Below are 23,184 nucleotides of genomic sequence, written 5' to 3' on the forward strand. Positions count from 1 at the left end.
CACGTTATTCTCTTAAAATTCAAAAATGTTAATCAGGGTTAACTTTCGCTTTCAAGATTTTGTACTTCCTTTCTTTCTGCCCACACTGGCATCTGGATATAAGGGGAAGCTAAAGCAGCCTTTGAACACTGGAGGAGGGCAGTCTTTCTCACCAGCTTTTGCTCAGATGCCCTCATCTTGCCTTGTTCCTGGGAAAGTGTGTGGTGTCTGCTGAGTTGGAGTGGGTCTTGTCTGTACTAGTGCTGTGGTGTTCTGCTGACATGCATACGCCAGTGATCATGGATGTAGCCATTGTCTTTATTTTACAGTGACCCCCGTTCCACAGTCTCCTGGGTCTGTGTGTCTTGTTCATGAGTGTCCCACTGGGAAACTCCAGAGTGTTTGCCTGCCTTCTGCACACAATATGGCAGGGTGCAGGATTCTGTGAGCCAGCTCAAGGCCCTTCCCTCAGCCTTCGCGGTTACTCTCTCACCAGAGTCGATGTGGGGCTTTGCTAAGGAATGTATTCTCCCTGACGGGTTTTGTGGACAGAGACTATCAGCTCTTGAATCATCCCATGACCTGTTTGATATCTTTCCACTTCAGCCCAGGAACACTGACCCTAAGAGGTAAGCTGGAATACTTGGCCATGACCCCTTACCCAATTCGACCTTTCTTGGCTCTGATGCATACAAACTGGAAGAATCTCTCCTTTACTCTGTTTGTTTGAGCCTTCCCTCACACCATTCTTCATCCTTCGCTTTACTATGGTTTACAATAAATATGCTCAGACCTTCACATTTTGTTCTTTATACATAAAGGGAAGTTTAGGATTTACTTTTAAAAACTCTATTTCAACAAGGTCTGGATCTCAGTGCTGTTATTTCACAAAAGACTCAAAAGAATTTGCTTTTAGACTCAACTCTGAGTAACAGCATTTAAAAATATTTTTTTTAATGTTTATTTACTTGTGAGAGAGAGACAGTGGGGCAGGGGCAGAGATAGGTGGAGACATAGAATCGGAAGCAGGCTGCATTCCCTGAGCTGTCAGCACAGAGCCCAACGCAGGGCTCGAACTCATGGACTGCGAGGTCATGACCTGAGCCAAAGTCAGATGCTTAACTGATTAAGCCGCCCAGGAGCCCCATAAGTGGCACAAAATTTGTGATAAAAAATTGTTTTGAGAGCCAGAGAAAGAAAAGAAACATTACCTAACTAGGAACAAAGACCAGAATTACACCACATTTCTTAATGAAACAATACAAGTGAGAGGACAATAGAACATCTTTGAGGTTTGGAAAGAAAAAAAAAATGTGTTCGTTTAGAATTTTATACCCAGTCACAATAGTTTTCAAAAACGAAGGTAAAATAAAAACTGTCTAAAAGGTACAAATGCTGAAAGAATTCATCACCAAGAGACCCATATAATATAAAAATTTACAGCAAGACCCTAAGAAAGAAAATAATAGTGCTGGAAATATGGATATACATAAAAGAAGAATACCAGAAAAGGTTCAATTATATAGAGGCAAGTATGTAATATTTTTAAAAATTATTTAAATATCTTTATTTATTTTTTTCAACGTTTTTTATTTATTTTTGGGACAGAGAGAGGCAGAACATGAACAGGGGAGGGGCAGAGAGAGAGGGAGACACAGAATCGGAAGCAGGCTCCAGGCTCCGAGCCATCAGCCCAGAGCCCGATGCGGGGCTCGAACTCACGGACCGCGAGATCGTGACCTGGCTGAAGTCGGACGCTTAACCGACTGCGCCACCCAGACGCCCCTAAATATCTTTAAAAGATAATGACTGTTTGGGCACCTAAGTGCCTCAGTCAGTTAGGTATCTAACTCTTGATTTGGGGTCAGGTCATGATCTCACAGTTCATGAGATAGAGCCCTGCCTCAGGCTCTGTTCTGATAGCACAGAGTCTGCTTGGGATTCTTTGTCTCTGTGCCCTTCCCCTGCTCATGTGTTATTACTCTGTCTGTCTGAATGAATGAATGAATGAATGAATAAATAAATAACTATTTAAAGAGTAATAGATGTGTAAGAAAAATGTATGAAAACAATAGTATAACGACCACAGGGGGAGAAATGAAATGTATTATTCTAAGGTTTTTAAACTATACATAAAATTGTCCAAGAATACTTGATAGTGGAATGTGATAAGTAAAAGGTGTATACTATAAATCTGAAAGAAACCAGTAAAATAACAAAACAAAAGGTTATAAGTAATAAGCAGAAAAAAAGGAGTGAAAATTGGAAACATAAAAATACTTAACTCTAAAGCACGGAGAGAGATATTGAAAACAACCGAAAATTTGTGACTGCAAAACAAATAATGTAGGAGCAACTGAATAGATGCAGAAAAGTCATTTGAAAAATCCAATATCCATTCCTGATTAAAAACTAAATAAAAAATACTCAAAACTCTGAATGGACCAGGTATACAAGGGAACTTCTTCAACCTGAGAAAGGGGATTTACAGAAGAACAAACAAACTACAGCTTACATCTCGCTTAATGGGGAAATATTGAATGTTTCCCCAAAGACAAGGGACAAAACAAGGAAGTCTACTGTCCCCACATCTATTCGCCATTATGCTAGAGGATCTAGCCAGTTCAACAGGGCAAGACAAATAAAGGCATCCAATATGAAAAGGAAGAAATAAAATGATATTCACAGATGACATGATTATCTTTGCAAAAAATCTCTTGGAATCTACAAAAAAAAGTTTATAGAAATAATAAACAAGTTTAACACAGCTGCAGAATATTGAATTGATATATAGAAATCAATTGTATTTCTTTATGCTAGCAATAATCCATCAATGATCAAAATTACAAACAGTATCATTTCCTGTTTCTTTAGATACTATAAGTCCTGAAAACTATAAAATGGTGTTGAAATTCAAGAAGAATGAAATTAACAGAGAGATACTGCTTGTTCACAGCTCAGGAGATGTTAAGATACTATAAAGATGTTAATTTGCCCCAATTAATGTATAGTTGCACTGAATCTAAAAAACAAAACAACAACAAAAATATCCCAGCAGGTGGTTTTGTAGAAACTGAGAAGTTGTTCATATGGAAATTCATATGGAAATGAAAGAGTCAGCCACAACACTTTTGAAAAAGAGGAACCAAATCAGGAGACCAACACTACCCAATTCGAACATTTATAAAGCTCCAGAAAACAAGGCAATATGGTATTGATTTAAATATAGATAAACTAATCAGTGGAACAGAGTAGATGGTCCAGAAACAAGCCCACACACTTATGGTCAGTTGGTTTTCAAAATGATACAAACACAATTCAAATTATCTTCTCAACAGATGGCGCTTGAACAAATGGCTATCCATATGCAAACAAATAAATTTCAATGTATATTTCACACCACATACAAAAATGAACTCAAATGTACAGTCTAGAACTATAAATTTTCCAGAAGAAAACACAGGGGAAACATTTTTTGACCTTGGTTTAGGCAAAGTTATTTTAGATACAACACCAAAAGCAGGATTCATACACACAAAAAAATTGATAAATTTGACTCTATCAAAATTAAAAACCTTTATCTACAGTAGCCAAATTATGGAAACAGCCCAAATGTCCATCAACTGATGAATGCATAAAGTTGTAGTAAACACACACACACACAAACACACACACACAATGGAATATTACTCAGCCAAAAAAAAAAAAGAATGGAATCTTGCCATTTGCAACAATGTGGTTGGAGCTAGAGAGTATTATGCTAAGAAAAATAAGTCAGTCAAAGACAAATACCATATTATTTCACTCATATGTGCAATTTCAGAAACAAAACAAAGGATCATCGGGAAGAAGAGAGAGAGAGAGAGAAAGCAAGAAACAGACTCTCGACTGTAGAGAAAAATCTGATGGTACCCAGAGGGGAGGTAGGTGGGGGGGAGGGGGGGGATGGGTTAAATAGGTGATGGGGATTAAGGAGACCACTTGTAGTGATGAGCATCCCGTGTGTAGGTAAATATTGAATCACTGAATTTGTACACCTGAAACTAATATTACAGTATGTTAACTAACTAGAATTTATATTAGAATTTTAAAAATTTAAAGCTTTTTCAAAAGACACTTTTAAGAGAATTAAGACAAGTCAGAGACTGCGGAAAATACTTGTAAATCATTTATCTGATAAAGGGCTTATATCCAAAATATATAAGGAACACTCAAAATTTAATAATGGATAAACAATCAAAAATTGTAAATAGCAAAAATATTTTAACACGCTATTACAAAATGATCAACCTCTAATACCGGATATTAGGAAGCAAGAGAAGAGGGTCTCATTTATAAGTTGGTGATTAACTGTTTTTTTTTTTTAAGTTTATTTATTTATTTTCAAGTGAGAGAGAGTGAGCAGGAGAGGGGCAGAAAGAGAGAGAGAGAGAGAGAGAGAGAGAGAGAGAATCCTAAGCAGGCTCCAGCTTTGTCAGCTGACAGCACAGAACCCCAAGGTGAGACTCAATCTCAAGAATGGAGCTTATGGAAAGAGCCTAAATGTCCATCAACTGATGAATGGATAAAGAAATTGTGGTTTATATACACTATGGAATACTACGTGGCAATGAGAAAAAATGAAATATGGCCTTTTGTAGCAACGTGGTTGGAACTGGAGAGTGTGATGCTAAGTGAAATAAGCCATACAGAGAAAGACAGATACCATATGGTTTCACTGTTATGTGGATCCTGAGAAACTTAACAGGAACCCATGGGGGAGGGGAAGGAAAAAAAAAAAAAAAAGAGGTTAGAGTGGGAGAGAGCCAAAGCATAAGAGACTGTTGAGAACTGAGAACAAACTAAGGGTTGATGGGGGGTGGGAGGGAGGAGAGGGTGGGTGATGGGTATTGAGGAGGGCACCTTTTGGGATGAGCACTGGGTGTTGTATGGAAACCAATTTGACAATAAATTTCATATATAAATAAAAAAAAAAAAAAAAAAAAAAAGAATGGAGCTATGAGATCATGACCTGAGCCAAAATCAAGAGTCAAACACTTAACAAACTGAGCCACCCAAGTGCCCCTAGCATGGTGATTAGTGATAAAGCTAGGTAGAAGGTGTTCAAGTACTGATTGCTTCAGTAGGCTTCCTCCAGCTAGTACCTCAGATGATTAGTCTGAAACTTCTGATATATGCATTACTGTTCTGTCTTCCTTTACATACCCAGCAACTTCTCAATTTTAATAAAAATTAAATTAATTTCTTGGGGCACCTGAATAACTCAATTTGTTAAGCATCCACCTCTTGATTTCAGCTCAGGTCATGATCTCATGGTTTGTGGGATCGAGCCCTATGTTGAGCACCATGCTGATGGCACAGAGCCTACTAGGGATTCTCTCTTTCTCCCTCTCTGCCCCTCCACTGCTCATGCTCTCTGTCTCTCTCAAAATAAATAAACAATCATTTTAAAAAATGAAATTAATTTCTTTTCCTCTGTCCTACTAGAGTGCTAGACAAATGTCATCTTGCTACCCAAAGTGTATAATGGACTAAGAGTTTATGCTTTTTTCTAAATTGCCATTTTAAAACTCTGTTTTCAAATCAACACAAATATATTAAGGCCAATTAAGTATAATCTATCCTGCTGAGTATTATTAGACAAACTCACAAATAAGTGTAAAAAGTCATCTCTGTCATCAAAGAGTGGGAAATGTAGCTACAGGTAAGAAGCAAAAGTTTTCAATGAGAGAAATTAAGTAGAATACAAATTTAGAATAACTGTTCTTTACAGATGGAAGAGGTACTTCTCCTAAGGCACTACATGGTTAAATGTCCCGGGAACATTCCAGACCATGGTTGCCATGAGAAATCTGAGGTTCATCATCATCTGGGCTGTTTGGGGCAGCTTTTCTTGAAAGAAGTGGGCCCGAAATTTGGTCTTGGAGGATTGTATAACATGCACCAAATGTTTGGCTGGGCCTAGGAAACACACAATTGCTTTTAATAAATTGTTGGGCTGATGTTCTCTGTTCCGAGAGTCAATATGTTCAGGGAGTGCTCTCTGCCAGTAAAAAGTCAGTCACTTTAGATGCTGCTGCTGGCAACCCTGCCAGTGGACGGCCCTTCTCCCTGGCCAACCACACAGTATGACCCAAGTCTAAAGGGCTTCTTCAGAAATCGCCCACCTGTTGGAACTAGAATGGAGGTACATGTTGGAGCACCTGTGCCTACCCGTGTCTGGATGTGGTTATTAGTCCTTCATTGTCCCAAGTGGTAAACTTGTTCACAGATGTTACTGGAGGGAAAGTGCTCAGTGTTTATGCAGCAAATCTGCTCTGAAGAAACCATTCTATGTTCAACTGAGGAAATGCCATAGTTATTTTGGTATTCCTTTAATTTTGGAAGCCTCTATTATTTGCAGGGCTGACCAAAAGGCTTTTAAAAAAAATCCACAAATAAACATGAAATTCCTGCTTAATATGGTGGATGCTATTGGTTTTTGGAAAAAAAAAAAAAAAAAAAAAAGAATAGTCACTCTTGAACCCAACCAAAAAGCAAAAGCCCTTTCTGGTATTGACAGCCCAGAAACCTCATGATGGAAGCCTTATTTCTGAATTAGAACATCTCCCTCAAAAAGGAGGCTCTGCAGGAAGACCCTTTCTATTCTGAACATTCCTGAAACTGGTAGCAAAGAGCAGACAGAGATAAAACAAGGCTAAGAAGCAGTTTCCAAAAATCAATCTCTCATTGGCAATCAAGGAATTTCCCCCTCAAAAACATTATCTTTAGCTCTTTTTAACTTAAGCCTTTTCTGGGCTGGATAAACAGAACAGAGTACATTTGGATTCTTTACCCATCTTAATGGCTAATAAAATGTTTATTGTCTCCAGAAAAATAAAGACAAAGGAATAGTAATTTATAATTTTTTTCGTGCATGTATAACCATTGTCTTGATGAATCAAAATAACTCTGGAATCAGTTGGAGTCAGCTATCCTTTGATTAGTTTAAATGATAATTGATGTAGGGGCACCTGGGTCACTCAGTCGGTTGAGAAACGGACTCTTGATATCTGCTCAGGTCATGATCTCATGGTTTGTGGGATCAAGTGTCACATTGGGCTCTGTGCGGACAGCTCAGAGCCTGCTTGGGATTCTCTCTCTCCCTCTCTCTCTCTCTCCCTCCCCTGCTTATGCACATGCGCTCTCTCTCTCTCTCTCTCTCTCTCTCTCTCTCTCAAACATAAATAAACTTTAAATGATAATTGATGTAAACCTCTCTGGGAGATTCTTACTTGGGGGCAGGTTGGAATAAGGAGGGGGATGATCTCTGATCTTTATCTCTGTCTCTGATCAGAGATCTGATTACCTCTGATCTCAAATTCCTACTTCTACTGAAGTTTTAATCTCTTCTCTTCTGACTTGCAGTGTATGGACCCTGGCTTTTGCTTTTCTAAATACCACTGACCCAAGGCTGTGTGTACAGGAGAATTTCCCAAAGATTTGGAACACACATGTGGGTGCAGCAGCGTGGAGCCCTTCACAGTGAATGGTAGGTATCTGTGTTTATAAACCTACCCTAGACACTTCTATAACCAGCAGGCCCTCTTTTCTAAAATAAAGACTTGAACTCCCCTCCACAGTGCTGCTTTCACCCCCTCTCCTTTTAGATCTCATTACCCCTTCTTTAAAGTTTTACTGGCCCCAAAGCCAAGATCCTGTCGTGTAGTTCCTGTCTCAAACTCACCCCAGACCAGTGCTATCCGGTAGAACTTTCTGTGATGGAAAATTTCTATAACCTGAGCTATGCAATATGGTAGCCACATGTGTCTATTGAGTACTTAAAATGAATAAAATGTCACATTTAATTTTAATTAATTAATATTTACATTTGGTAGCTACATGTGGTATATTGGACAGCACAGCTCCAGACCATTCACTATTGACCAAGAGGCCACTTTTTCAGAACTGGACAGACTTATTAAAATATGTTTCTCAGCAAAGATATTTAAAAACAGCAATAGTTTAAAAACAGGAATATAAAAAACAGGAAAATTTTTTTTTCTTTCCACTTGCTAAATATCTAGTATGGTTTGTGTCCCTGTGCATGAAACTTAGCCATAAAAATATTTTAAAAATGAGAAAAAAACAACCCTCAATTTGGCCTTTATTATTCTGTTTGCGCCAGCCTCGCCCTCTCAAATACATCTTTTAAAATATATGCCTCTACATTTATTCAATGCCATTGTCCAAATATAAATTAGTAAATCATGATTCTGTGTTGAATTCCTTGATAAATAACTTCTTAGAGTAGCCAAATAATTTAATAGATCTCTAAGCCATGGTTTTAAAATATGCGATTTGTGTTTCTAATTTTTCGGATACACTCCAGGTATATATGTTTTTCTTTTGTCAGTTGCATCTAAGGAGGTTTGGCATTTTATACAATGGGAACATGTGCTTGATTTAGGGCTTAATCTTCTTTCCTCTGAAATACTGAATATGGCCCTGCTAACATACTGTCCTGCATCTAATTGTTATTTCTTTTTGTATAAAGAATCAGTTTTGGAGCACTGCAATTGTTTTAAAGGAAGTATTACTTGTTCCAGGAGTGTAGATTTTGTTTCACAATATGTATTTGCCTTCTACATTCCTTCCTTAATGTTTACTACGAATGTTAATCTTAAACAGATGGATTTTGTTTTTGTGATTGACTGTGCATTTAATAGATGCTGTGAACCCTTCCCTGCGCAGAAAGACTTGTGCTTTTGAGCCAAGGCCTGGCATGGTATTTCCTTTCTGAAACACTCCCTTGTTTAGTTATTTGCTTGTTCTACCTTTACATCTCTTCAGCTTTTTTTGGCACCCAATTGTTCAGGTGTTTCACATGAAAACATACCATTTCTGTTTCTGAAGACACATGCCCAAGCATTTTCCTCTCGTGACTCCAAATTGCCACCTTCCTGGTATGTTTTCGTTCTCACTGGGGAAGTAATGCAATTGTCTTCATTCTGTCTTGGAAAAAGAGGTCTGCAAAAGGAACCTTTGTTATTAGACTAATAATTTATTTTCTATTAATGTATCACATTAAGGGGCGCCTGGGTGGCTCAGTGGGTTAAGTGCCTGACTTCGGATAAGGTCATGATCTCATGGTTTGTGAGTTCGATCCCCGCCCCGTCAGGCCCTGCCCTATTAGCGCAGAGCCTGGAGCCTGCTTCGGATTCTGTGTCTCCCTCTCTCTCTGCCCCTCCCTCGCTCACACTCTATTTCTCTCTCTCTCAAAAAGAAATCAACATTTTTAAAAATTTTAAAAAATTGTCACATTAAGTAAATTGTCTACTTTTATCCAGTCAATAGTAGCTTGCAGTCTTAGCACCTTAACTTTTAAACTTTCAACTATAACCTTTACTCAGACTCCTATTTCGTCACCCACAATACATAATAATTGGCGTTTAAAATCACAAATACCTTTAGTACATACTTTAATTAGAAAAGTAACATAAGCGCATGAATTTCTTTTTTTTTTAATTTTTTTTTCAACGTTTTTTAATTTATTTTTGGGACAGAGAGAGACAGAGCATGAACGGGGGAGGGGCAGAGAGAGAGGGAGACACAGAATCGGAAACAGGCTCCAGGCTCCGAGCCATCAGCCCAGAGCCTGACGCGGGGCTCGAACTCACGGACCGCGAGATCGTGACCTGGCTGAAGTCGGACGCTTAACCGACTGTGCCACCCAGGGGCCCCATCGCATGAATTTCAAATGTGGGCTAAAGAAGAAAATAACCCACAGCCAAACCATTCTAATGCAATCCTTATTTTATTTCTTTTTACATGCATGTTTTCACAGTTAAAATAATGATGTTGGTACAGTTTAGTATCTTACTTTGTAGTTAGTTAACATTTTATTAGATGGCTTTTCCATGTTGTGAGTCTTCTCAGCCCTCTTTTTTTTCATAGCCATCATTTCAATTGGCTACATATTATTCTATTCAGTGGTTCACACTATAATTTATTTAAATAATCCCCTAATGGTGAGCATTTGGAATACATCTAATATTTTAGTCTGATAAAGAAGACTCCTAGGAGCGTCTTTGTGCTTACAGCCTTTTTACATATTTTGCTTAACCTAACAGTGGAATTATTTATCTGTTTATAGACAGTATATCAATCTGCCCAGATCCATGTCTAGTAGAGTAAATCTATCCATATCTATTAGTACTTTATTGAGATAGTTAAATTTTAGAACCCTAACATCAGGCAAGGGTACAGTACAGCCAGTTAGAATATTGGGAAGAGACAATTTTCTAAAATGTGAAATATATTAATTAATTTTACTCAATGTGTCCTTTTGGGCACTATGTCAAGTAGTATTCCTGACATACCAAGAAGGCTGACAACGACCATGGGAGGCACCATTCCTATCTTGATGAAGCTTTCTTTAGTATAGGTGATTACGGACCAGTCTACAGACTGGTCAGTACTCTGAATGGGGAAATAGATGTCGTATGGAAATACATAGATAGGGCTCATCCCCTAATCCCAAAGTCTTGTAGGGCTTCTTAGAAGATATAATATTTATATAAATCATAAATAAGGAAATAACAAAAACCTAAGGTGGTATAAGGAAAGAGGGTAAATGTACTTCAGGCAGAGATAATGGCACATGAAAGAACAATAGGCAAGGAGCACATGTGGTAGATAAAAAAAGGAAAGGAAAATAGTGTGCCTGGAGAGGGGATTGCATGTAGGAATATTTGAACATTTCTTTTGCATTTGTTTTAACAATCATCAATAATTGGATTTAATCCTTGATTTATCTATTGAGTTGATAATCCAAGCTTTCTTTCCCACAAAAGTATCCCTGTTCTAATATAAGGCAATGAATTAGAAATCAGTTAAACTGCATCCTTGCCAGCATCAGATGGTATCAGTTAGGTTATTGTAACAGCAGAAGAATTTTAAAAGATATTATTTATGTTTTTAATGATCATTTCAAGGTCTATGGAGTGATTTGAGGGAAACTCCCAAGGGAAGTTCTGTTCAAAGAGAACTCCCATAATTCTTTTTCTGAAGACTGAAATTCCTCTTGTTTCTTTCTCCTTTGGCTTAAAATATTGAAAGCCCTTATTAATTTGTAAATTTATTAGAGGAAAGGATTTCATATTTCTATTCCTTTCAGCTGTGAACACTTTATAATAAATTATTTTTTCAAAGAGTTGTGTCCTTAAAGAATAGGTCACAGTAGAGTTAAATTCTGATTGTGACTTTTGAGACAGAAACAGTCCCTAATAAGGGTTTCCCTTTGGAATGTGAAAGCTCAGGTGTGGGTATTAGACTTCTGGAAGACTTGGGAAACAGGGGTGGAGAGTGGACAGATTTTAACCCCAAAATGATGATGAAATAGTTCCAAATCATACCCTACTCACAAATTTTCCTAATCCCAGCCCTGTCCGGCATAGCCATTCTAGAGGAAAGTAGAAAATACCTTGGAAATATAACTTCTTTTAAAACATCAGTGTGAGACCTTTTTTGTTGCATGGCTAATTTCTCATCATAATGTGGATCAATAGAATCATGGTTTTCTTTATACTCTTAGGTCATGCCTCAGGAGGCACACCCTGTATCTTAGGGAGTCATGAAGAGTTGCACTAGCTGGGCAGAGTAGTGATTAATGACTTACTGATGTGGAATGTTGGGGTTTGGAGCTAACAGTCAAGAAAGAATTCTTGAGGTGTCTTCAGTGCAAAAAGGTGGTATTATGAAAGCACAGGGACGGGACCCATTGTCATAAAGAGCTGCACTGACGTCATGACAGGTGACTGATTATATACTTTAGATTGGGAGATTAGAGATAACGTAAGTCTCTAAGGAATTTTGGGAGCAGGGTTTCCGGGACCTTGAGGGAGCTAGCTATTGTTTGGAAAATGTCATTTATTACTGTCTAATAAAACCTTAGCCATGAGACCTTTCAGATGTTTATCAGTGGGCCATATACTTGAAGGATGATTGCCAACATATATCTTGGTGGGTAGAGATAAAGGAGGTTCCCAAAGGAATTTCTGTATATTAAAAGAGAGTTACAGGATCCTGGAGGTTGGGGTAATGTTAAGCTAAGATTGCTTTTTGCCTTTAGCAAAGTATTAACATCAAAACAGCTGAGTTCCTAGAGGAAGGTCACTCTCCTGTTTCAAAGACTCATCAATGGGCTGTAAGTAGCAAGGAAATGTTTCTTTTGCCTTTGTTTCCCACCTCATTGCTGGCACCAAAATTAGGTGGAGTAATTTAGCTTCAATTTGGCTACAGCCATGATCTTGATTAGTATTTCCAGTCTTATCGTACGATACTTGCAATCCACTGTACTATGGCAGTCATTTGACTATTCTGGTTCTCTTCCTTGTGGATATGTTGTAGTTCTTTCATTCCCTATCTTCTTGTGACTTATGATGACTTACTCTGACCAATGAAAATGGAGTGAGAGTAATGTATCTCTCTATCATGGAAGCATTAACCGGTGGAAGATGGGATCAAATGGGCTTGAACCATACAGATTTAGCCATCATTGGGAGATGTGGAATTGTGAGGACTTTTGAATGAAGAATACATTCTTGTAATAGTCAAAGCAAGAATGAAAATGGACAATTACAAATCAGGATTTTTCTTTCTACACTCCCCTTGTTATGTGGAAAAGCCAGCATCCATCACATTCTTCCAAAGTAGTCCTGAAAGTTCTCAGGAAACTCTTACTGTGTTTTGCAGCCAAATCTTTTGACTTCAATGTGCCATCTGTGATCATCTCTTTTGCTCCAGATCACTATGGCAATGACAATGAACAAAGAAGGAGCTCTTTCAAAAGTGCACGTTAGAAGTGTTCCTGCCACCATACTGCAATTGCTGAGCCAAATGCACTGCCACATGTAAAGGGCAATGGCACCTAAACCAAACCTCTTAGTGTTGCAGTTAATACAAATGCCCCTTCTCATTGTTATGGATGCTTTTAGCGTCGATATAGAAATGCCATGGAATCCCAAAAATCTCACTTGTATTAGTTTTTATTCATTTTTTTTTTCATTATAGTCCTGTCTCTTAGTACAGATATGAGGTCCATGGTAGCTAGACCAGAGTGACAGACAGAAAGGGCGCTATGCTGTGAATCATCTTTACCTCTATTCTGGCACTGGTAGTAGTCCAAATAAACCAATGCATCTAAAAGGACAATATCTGGGGCTGTTTTTTTTTTTTTAAATCTCTGTTGTGGAAGGACAGGCACAACCCCTCTGAGCCAGTTGACCAGTGTGTGTGGCAGAGTGCATTCTTCGTTTCTCTATTTAGTAGTAAAATTTGAGTTTCACCTGGCAAATGGTCTTTAAAGGCTTACATGGCTTTTAATGGGAGGCACATGTCTTCTATTTGTTATTTTCCCCTTGCAGCTGGTTGGATCAGAGATGTAATGAGGGGAACTGGAGCAGCCACTTCAGACCATGAGGCAGAAACCCCATCATGACTGGGCAACAGGATACAAGAAGCTTGAGTCTTTGACACTAAAACCGCTTCTCTGTTTTGGATTATTTTCACGCAGACTGTTAAATGAGACAAATAAGTTTCTATCTAAGTGTACCTACTGTTCTTTTGTTTTCACAGAAGATAAGTTTGTAGCCTGATTACTACAATGAGAAAATTCAGACAGTGAAAAACAAGCTACCACAGATTTGAGAAGAACAGGAAAGATCAGAGTTCTTTGGGGTGAAAGATCATTAAGGTAAACCAAAGAAATTAAAAATGCATTGTTGACAAAGTTGCACACACACACTCACACACACACATACACACACAGAGTGCTTATTCATTATTAGAGAAGCAAGTGTGAGGCTTTTCCAAAAGAAGACACATTAGTTAGCTTACCATAATCCTTCAACCCATATCTTCAGATTGTAATATCAAAAGATGCCGTTGAGAGCCAATGAACTTCAACAGCTAACTTCACTTTCTGAGCCCAACCATGGGAAACAACCGATGCTCTCATTCCTCACAATAGTTTCATTAGAAGAGTAAGACAGTAGAAGAAACACTTCAGCACCTTTTGTATCTGTACATTCCCCTATTCCCTACTTCTGTGCCAGGGGATAGAAACCAAGTTGCTACAATCTGCAGGGTAAATTTTCTTTCTGGAAGCACCTGAGTGTTCTCTACTCCTAGAAGACTTGCACCCATAGAATTCCCATTCCCCAGGCCCAGTGACTCTCTGCAGGCCACGAACTATAAAAGATGGGATCTGCCTCTGGGCTGATTGATCAAAACCCAGTCCTGAATGGGTCACCTTCATTCATATAATAAATAAGAACTGTTTGGTTGCAATTAACAGACAGCCTGACAAACGATGACTTAAACCATTATGATATTTATTATACCAGTAAAATAAGAAGTCTAGAGGTAGGAAGTTCCAAAATTACTTAACTTCAGCGACATAATGACATCATCAAATTCCTGGATGCCTTCTGTCCTTCTCCTTGGCTGTTCTCGGCATTGGCTTCCATTCCTTGTCAATACAAGATGGCTGACACAGCTCTACACTCACATCCTTCTAAAATCCTATTCAAAACCAGGAAGCTGGAGGAAGCACAGAAAGCAGCTTTATCCTTGAGCACTTCTGTCAAAATCAAGGAAGAAAATCTTTGCCAAAAGCCCTCTAATTCCTTACTACTCAAATTGTGGTCTTCAGGTCATAGCTTCATCCTTCAGCCAGCAACTAATTAAAATGCAATGCCCCGAGCCCGATCCTGATTACTGATTCAGATTCTGCATATTAGGATCCTCGGGTGATTTGTGTACACAGTCAAGCTTGAGAAGCACTGCTCTAATGAACTTTTTCTTACTTCTTTTTAGCCAGAGCTTGATGACATGACTTTCCCCATGTGGAAGGGAGGATGGGATAGTAATCATTTTTTTCTTTTTTTCTTTTTTCTTTTCTTTTCTTTTTTTTTTTTTAAGAAATGGGAAAGAGCAGGGGTGCCTGGGTAGCTCAGTTGGTTAAGCATCCAACTCTTGATATCTGCTCGGGTCATGATCCCTCAGTGTTTGGATCAATCTCCTGTTGGGCTCCATGCTGAGCAGGGAGGCTGCTTGGGATTCTCTCTCCTTCTTTCTCTCCCCGCCCCCCCCCCCCACACGTGTGTGCCCTTTGTCTCTCTTAAAATAGATAAACATTTAAAAAAGAAATAGGAAAGAGCAAGTGAGGTAGGCAATCTTGGGACACCTTCCGAGAGCTGCCATGGTATTTCTCCAAGGACAGGGTAGTACAGAGCGCCATGCTCCCCACAGTTCCTTGCTGCTCCCTGAGGCTCTCTGCGATCACACAGACTATGAAAACCTTTCCACAGAATGAAGCACTGGCCCATCGGCAGTATTTTTAACAGCAGGTTGAGACTTTGCCCATGTGATTTTGGAAAGGTTTCTTGTTTTTACGATCTTGAGGTTTAAGAGTGCTGAGTAACCCAGGAGAATTCAAAGGAAAAACATTAGAGCTTGTATAATTGCAGGGAAGGTGAAAATTGTCAAAGTACCTGGTTTTTTTTTTTTTCAGTTGGTATAAAATATTTTTTCACCAGAGCAGCTAAAAAAAATCTATTTTCACAGACATCTTTTTTTCCACTTTGCATTGGTTTTCTGGCCTTAGTGAAAATTTACTAAGAACATTATTTATAAAGATGAAGTAACTGCCTTTGAGGATTTGGGTCTAATTTTAAAAATGAAAATTTTGCTATTTTAAGGTCGAGCCATTAATAAGCTAAGGCTTCTTAACTATTTCATAAAGTAAAATTCTTTTTTTTTAATTTTTTAAATATTTATTTACTTTTAAGAGAGAGAGGGAGCAAAAGTGGGGGGAGGACAGAGAGAGAGAGACAGAGAGAGACAGAGAATCCAAAGCAGTCTCCAGGCTCTAAGCTGTCAGCACAGAGCTCTTTGTGGGGCTTGAACTCATGAACCACAAGATCATGATCTGAGCCAAAGTCAGTCACTTAACCAACTGAGCCACCCAGGCGCCCCTCATAAAGTAAAATTCTAAAAAACTTTCCAATGACACAAAGTAAGAAAACACAAGGATAAAATGGAATATAGAAAAAAACAGAAAATAAAGGAAAAATGTGGGGAGACTTCTCAGTGTTGGGGCAAGTACCTTGTAGATGGCAATCTAAGCCAATTTCAGGTTGACTTCCTGGTGATTATGTGATGATTTACCTATATCAGCATAAAAACAACAGATGTCTTTTTTGTCTCAAAATACCTCTGTATGTTTATTTGAAGCCTCCTACATCATCACTCTTTCCCACTGGTGACTTAAAGGGCATTTTGAGAATAGTTTCAGGCTACCTTCCGATCTCTTTCCAGCCAAATCTTTATTTGTTTAACTCAATGGAAAATGTATGCTCCCAATGAACTTCTTTTTTCTGTGGCCTTACCTTTTTGATACAACAGAGTACACGGAGTCTAACTCCAGACCAAAAGACCGTGAACCAGATTTTTCTGCAGGGAAAAACCAGAGTAAATTTCAATATAGAAATAGCTGTTTGATATCACAAATGCTGCAGACACACTCAACAGAGTGTCCTTAAAACAAAAGCACACATGAACCAGTGGTCGTATGCAGGCAATCAAAGAGTTGGAGGACGTGTCACTTCTTACAACATTTGGCATGTTTTAAGTGCACATAGTTCTCATCGAATTGGCTGGGAGGCCCCTACAGAGATCTGCTGGCAGACTAAGGTGCCCACTAAAACAACTGTGAGTTTCAATAAAAATTCGTGCCATCAGTGCCAAAGCAAACTTGTGAAAATTGTCCACTTTCAGGCAACCCGTACAAAAAAACCTTAGGAGGGCTGAAGTCACTATTTAAAAGGGTCTCCATAAGAGCCAAGAGAAATGTATCCCTGATTTATCTGAATACAGATCCTTGTAAATGGTAAAGGCATAGAGAGCCAAATTTGCATTTGGTACCTGGAACCTGGATTTGGCTCAGCCCGATCTGGCTAGCAAAAACAATGGGGTTCCTTGGTCCTCTTTGTTGGAGATGCTAAATGGAGAATTCAAGAATATGGTGAAACTGGATCTTAAATATAATGGATTTAGTGAGGAACTGGGGACTTGGGGGGAGTCCTGTTTTTTTTCTTTCAGATAGACTGTGCCCATTGAACTGAAAGGAAAATAATATTTTCAACAAAGCAAAAGGAAAGCAAGTTCAGTTACGAAATTGGGAAGCCTTAAGAAAATATATTTTTTTTCTTTTTGGTATTTGAGTTTCAGATTCTCGTCAAATGTGAGTTGTGTCCAGTCTGCTTAGTGGTAAATCAGAATGTCACCACTTGACCTTGGCAAAGTTACCTGGTAATGAGGATGAAAGGTGTATGGAACAATTTGTGTCTATCTGAGTCACGGAGTTTTCCTTCCACAGCACAAATGTGTCATCTGTTTTGTCATGGCTCATCTTGAGCAATAGAAGCTGAGATGACCATAAAGAGGAATGGGAAGGGCACCAGCCTGTAGGCATGAGGCAGTATTCACACATAGGTATATGTCTGTCCTTGCACAGGCTTTCTGGATGGATGCACAAGAAACTAGTAATAGAGGTAGCTTCTGGGGTAGGTCTTGGAGTGGGAACCTGGTGAGTCAGAGGTGGGAAAAAAATTTATTATTTCATGCATATTCTTTCATTTTTCATATATATGCATCTCCTACTCAAGAGAACCTATACATACTGCCTATGTGTGTGTGTACATGTTTACACACATACATATGTATTGCTCATTGAAAAAATGAATGTAGTAGCAAACGGCAGAGTGAGCAAAGAAAGACCATATTCTTCTTGGCTTTACATTAAACTTGATGGGTCGTTTTCTCCCTCTAATCTTAGACGATTCTTCGAAAATGAAGAGGGATAAAATTTAGACAATAGACATGGCTAATGCCTGTTAAAGCAGGGACTCCACAACTATAGAACATAAATGTATTCATTTTGAGTCTGATATTGGAGAGATACTACATTGTTAACAGTACGAACCCCAGGCAGTACCTCACTAGCCGAAAAGTTCAAAATTCAATGGTTGTGAGGGAGCACCTGGGTGGCTCTGTTGGTTAAGCGTCTGACTTAGGCTCAGGTCATGATCTCACAGTTTGTGAATTCGAGGCGCGTGTCAGGCTCTGTGCTGACAGGTGAAAGCCTGGAGCCTGCTTTGGATTCTGTGTCTCCCTCTCTCGCTGCCCCTCCCCCACCCATGTTCTGTCTCCCTCCCTCTCTCTCTTAAAATAAATAAACATTAAAAAAATTTTTTGGGGGGGGCGCCTGGGTGGCGCAGTCGGTTAAGCGTCTGACTTCAGCCAGGTCACGATCTCGCGGTCCGTGAGTTCGAGCCCTGCGTCAGGCTCTGGGCTGATGGCTCAGAGCCTGGAGCCTGTTTCCGATTCTGTGTCTCCCTCTCTCTCTGCCCCTCCCCCGTTCATGCTCTGTCTCTCTCTGTCCCAAAAATAAATAAACGTTGAAAAAAAATATTTAAAAAAAATAAATAAATAATTTTTTTTTTTTTAAATTCAATAGTTGTGTTTGAGTAGCTGCCCTGAGAAGGAGCATTAGGGAGGAGAGGGAGAAGTTGGAGTGCAGGCTGTGGGGACAGGAAAAGCATAGTGGCTGAAGCCTTACAGGATGTAACAAACAGGTCACATTCAAAGGTGAAACTGGTTACAGCCATGTTCACCTCCCTGGGATCATCACCCCTCAAGAGCCTCAGCTGACAGTCTATACTTCATCTAGGAGTGAATTTTGGTATGGCTGCCCTTGACCAGCCCAGTTGAACTTGTCTTAAGATTTTCCTGTCCCCAGGCTCTGGCCCTGTATCTCAGAGTACATGCTTGCCCACACTTGACAGTTCCTAGCTGTATTCCTGCCCATTCTAATTCCATTACACCTTTCATGGCAGAAGACCCATCTCAGCTCCCTATCCTTGCACTTCCTGTAACTGACTAAATTTTACAGTGCAGAAGTGATTTTATACTCAGTCACATACAACACAATGTCTGCCGCCTCGCTGCTTGGGTAGGTGATGTGGGAAAGAGGTCAGAGGGGCAGGGGCTATGTTCACATTTCCAAGGTGGCTTCATTTATTGGTTGCAGAAATATGACTAAGCTCTTCAGGCTTTCTGTGCCTGCTGCTTCTTTTGTAATGTAATCCCTTAGTTATGCACCACGAGTCTGAAAAGAGCCCATGGACCTGGCCTTCTGCAAAGAAAGCATTCTTATTTGAGCATGCAGATTGTTTAGTGCACAAGGCTCAACCTTGGCCCTACTGACCATTCACACCAGATGATTCCTTACTGTGGAGGGCTGCATTGTGCTTTGTAGGATATGTTCAGCTGCATCCCTGGTCTCTACCCACTAGATGCCAGTAGCACTCCCACAACCCCATATGTGACAACCCAGAATCACTCTGGACATTGCCAAATGTCCCTGAGGTACCAGGAGGAATCATCCCCCATTGAGAAGTACCAATTCAGAGAGTGAGTTTTCTCTCAAGTTTTATTTTGGTTCATATAGCCAGACTAGGGTTGGTGTCTGGACAATGTTGTCTTTTCCTGGTACCCCTTACATTGTACCCTCAACCTATCTTCATTATGTACCTTGCTAGGGTACGAGGGACATGGTCTGCTGTACTCTGAAAGCTTACGGGTTGGTCTGAAGGGATGGTCTGCCTGTACCGTGATGAGCCTTTGCAAGGCAAACAAAGTTGGTCTTCCTGACATTGACCTATTCCTTGATAAAGCTTTCATGAATTATCATTCTACCCAAGTTCCTGTCTTAGCACAGATCTGCAGGAAATCGAGGAGTGAAGAGGGACAGAAAACTGCATCCTATCATAGCAGAGGGACAACTATTACCAGGCACAAGATGTGGCACACAACAAGAGGTACCTCTCTTCTTGTTTTCTAGGTCTCAGAATATAGACCTTATGCCAGCTGCCTGGCTACCATGTCTCTGTCGACTCATCCAGGGTGGTGACCCACAACCTCACACCAGGAACTGTGGGCTGTGAGTGAGGCTTTGGGCTCTTCACCTCTTTACTGGATTATATTTATATTCATCACATCTTAAAGTTAGTCTGAGGAATGTGTACTTTTTTTGTAATCAGTAGGGTGGTTAAGAGGAGAGAATTTCTAACGGGTGGGAAGGTGACCATGTTAAATACGTCAATGTGACTGAGGGTGACGGAAAGTGGAAAAACCCTTAGATGAGTTCATTGGGATGCCACTGATGATGTGCTAAGAAAATGCTTCAGGGAGAGGAAGGGATAGAAACCAAATGATTGGCCATGAAGGCATAAAAACGGAAGGATGCTATGAGAAGGGAGGCATTGACTTGGACCACTCTTTATCAAGAAGAGTGTGTGTGCATGGCTTATTACCTCTCTGAAGTCTGAGGGGAAGAAGACAGTAGAATGGAAGAAATCAAAGGTGCTAGAGAGATAGGACTAACCAGGGAAGCCAACTACCAGGGAAGAAATACTTCTCTCTCTCTCTGACATCTATGGAAAGAATAAGAGGGAATCCCCTTTATAACTTACTGTTTTCAATTAAGAGACTAAAATGCCCTTCATAAAATGCCCATGGAAAGGTAAAATATTAGACTGTTATCAGCCATGAACACTCTAATTTAAACCAGCTTTGGAAATCTGTGGGCAATAAACTGGTGATTAAGTATTTATTAAACATTTATTGCTTGCATGCCATAAGGCATTGGACCTCTGCCCATTCTCTGAAAAGAGAGGCAAAATTATTTCAAAATGTTTATAGTACAGTAAGTAGAAAACTTTAAGGATTAATCTGGTCTTAACATCTTGTAACTTTGCATTATCTTTAAGCAAGCCGCATCGTCATTTTCAGCAACACAAAAGGTGGGTGCCCCGCTTAGTGGGTAAAAATTTGCTGGGAACCTGCTATGTACATGTTCTGCGTTTGGCTGAGTGTAGTGGGTGTTGAAAAAGAGGAAAAGAAGCAAGATGAACAGATGTGCCAGAATAGCTTGGAGAGCCAGAATTTGTGAAGAGATGTCCCGATTCACAGCAAATATTTAAAACCTAGCATCTCAGGCATCTGCAAGAGGAGGATTTACAACACAGTATACCCAAAATATTTTACTATCAGTGGACACTTAGATAGAATACTGAAAAAAAATCCCCCGTCCATAGGAAGGGAGATCAAAAGAAAGAAAGCCTTCTCTCCACCCCTGGAAATGTTTTTTATTATGCCAAGGATAAAGCAAGAGAGTCCTTGGACCTTTTTTTTTTTTTATTCTCAGAGTCTGAGTTTGAAATCTGTGACACATAAATAAATAAGTTAATGTCCTCTGCCTCATCCATTTAAAAAAGTCAGACCAATTATGTATTTTTGCCTGAAGACAGTTGGCAGAACTGAAGGCTATTTTATTTTATTTATTTATTTTTTTTTCAACGTTTATTTATTTTTTGGGGGGCAGAGAGAGACAGAGCATGAACGGGGGAGGGGCAGAGAGAGAGGGAGACACAGAATCGGAAACAGGCTCCAGGCTCTGAGCCATCAGCCCAGAGCCTGACGCGGGGCTCGAACTCACGGACCGCGAGATCGTGACCTGGCTGAAGTCGGACGCTTAACCGACTGCGCCACCCAGGCGCCCCACTGAAGGCTATTTTAAAGCCCACTTCAGCTCCAAGAGTTCTGGTTCTATGATAAACCGCTCAAGTGCACAGAAAATACCATACCCTCGTTGGCCTTCGCAAACAAATCCACTTTTCTCTCGAACACAGTTGAAGGATGATTTGCTGTGCTTTTTGTTTTGGAAGTTTGGGAAGGTTTCCATGGTTTCTGTGTCCTCTTGGTCTCTTTTTCTGTGTATCAGCTTGACCATAGATTACCAGAGGCCAACACTGTCATTTCCTTGGATGTATGTCCCTCAAGCATGCATTCCACAGAGGCGATATAAATTGGCTTTGGGGGTGACATAATTTTAGATAATATATTGGTTTATGGTCTACCAAGGGGCCATAATACATAATCAGACATAAAGTTTATCTGTGGTATTAAAATTTCCTACTTGTGGGGTAATTAGCAAAAAATATATATATAATGACTTGGAGAGAGAACAATAATGACAACAAGGGTAAGCAACACTGTCGGGGGCAAAGAGTCCTCAGGAATTTAAGATGTGTTGGGCAAGACTCCGGTGCGTCAAATACGTTTTTTTTTTTTTCTTTTTTTTAGTTTTAAAAGTCTATATTTAAAGCACATCCCCCACCCTTTCTTTCTAATCTACCACAGGACACTTTCTGCAAATGTTTAAATGTAGACCTTTTCAAAGTCAATGCAGTATGTAAAACTCAACTTATGCAGAGTCTTTTCTGATGACAGTAGGCATATCTTGGAAAGCGACTCTGCCTTTTGAGGTCAGCCTATACTCTATGGCTTTCTGGCCGCCAGGTCTTGAAGGAGGCAGTGGAAAAGGAATCATCGAGCACCAGAAAGACATACAATTTCATTCTCAGGTTTGTTTTGGATTAGCCTGCAAGTCACTTAAAGCTTCTAAACCCTTTTCCTCACCTGTAAAACAAGGAAACGAGTGATTTACCTTGTGGGGTTGTTGAAGGGTTTGAGATGACAGGCATGTGCTATTTTTGAGTTAGGCAAAAAGTCAACAATGACTGGATAGAAAAGAACGAGATACCCAGTGGCCCTATTTTGCCAAACTTCACAAATGTCCCGTTTGAGCTCCTGCTGCTGTCATTAAAAAAAAAAAAAAAAAAAAAAAATCTTGCATGCATAATGTAGCCCCCCTGTCCAGTTCCAAGAATGAAGTATTCAAAAGCATTATAGGTAGCTTTCAGTGGAAGACTGGGACTTTGTGTCAACAAAGGGACATCAGGACCATCAGAGATGCCGGCAAGGAGCGATATTTCTCCTCCATAAAAATCACCCATGATTTATTCCTTTAATGAAAACATCAGGGGCTTGTGCAGGCACAACAGCTGTGATTTTATGAAGGGAACATAAGCCAGAATTCCTTGTGGTGGGGCTGTTGCCACAAGGGGTCGGATCTAGATTATGGGTGGAGCCTGGCGTCATCCTACGGTGACACCAACATGACTCAACAGCAAATAGTTTGAAATAACTCTCAACTGTTTAAGGTGAGAAGAACTCACACAATACCAAGCCACACTA

At 39.7% G+C, this 23,184-nt stretch overlaps 1 protein-coding gene across 2 annotated transcripts in view; it reads left to right on the plus strand.

Moving 5' to 3' along the window:
• The first annotated feature begins 251 nt into the window (after positions 1–251).
• The window catches only part of ZNF475 (zinc finger protein 475), a 131,010-nt gene continuing 108,077 nt past the window's right edge, over positions 252–23,184 (plus strand). The window contains exons 1-3 of one of the 2 annotated variants that reach the window (XM_040444323.1): positions 252–608; positions 7,387–7,510; positions 13,597–13,714. The gene's annotated coding sequence lies outside the window, so the exon portion shown is untranslated. The remainder of the gene's footprint in view (positions 609–7,386; positions 7,511–13,596; positions 13,715–23,184) is intronic. The other variant, XM_040444319.1, reaches the window with a different exon arrangement.

The sequence above is a fragment of the Herpailurus yagouaroundi genome, unplaced genomic scaffold (genome assembly GCF_014898765.1).
Source record: "Herpailurus yagouaroundi ecotype Mexico unplaced genomic scaffold, PumYag 192, whole genome shotgun sequence".
NCBI lineage: Eukaryota > Metazoa > Chordata > Mammalia > Carnivora > Felidae > Herpailurus > Herpailurus yagouaroundi.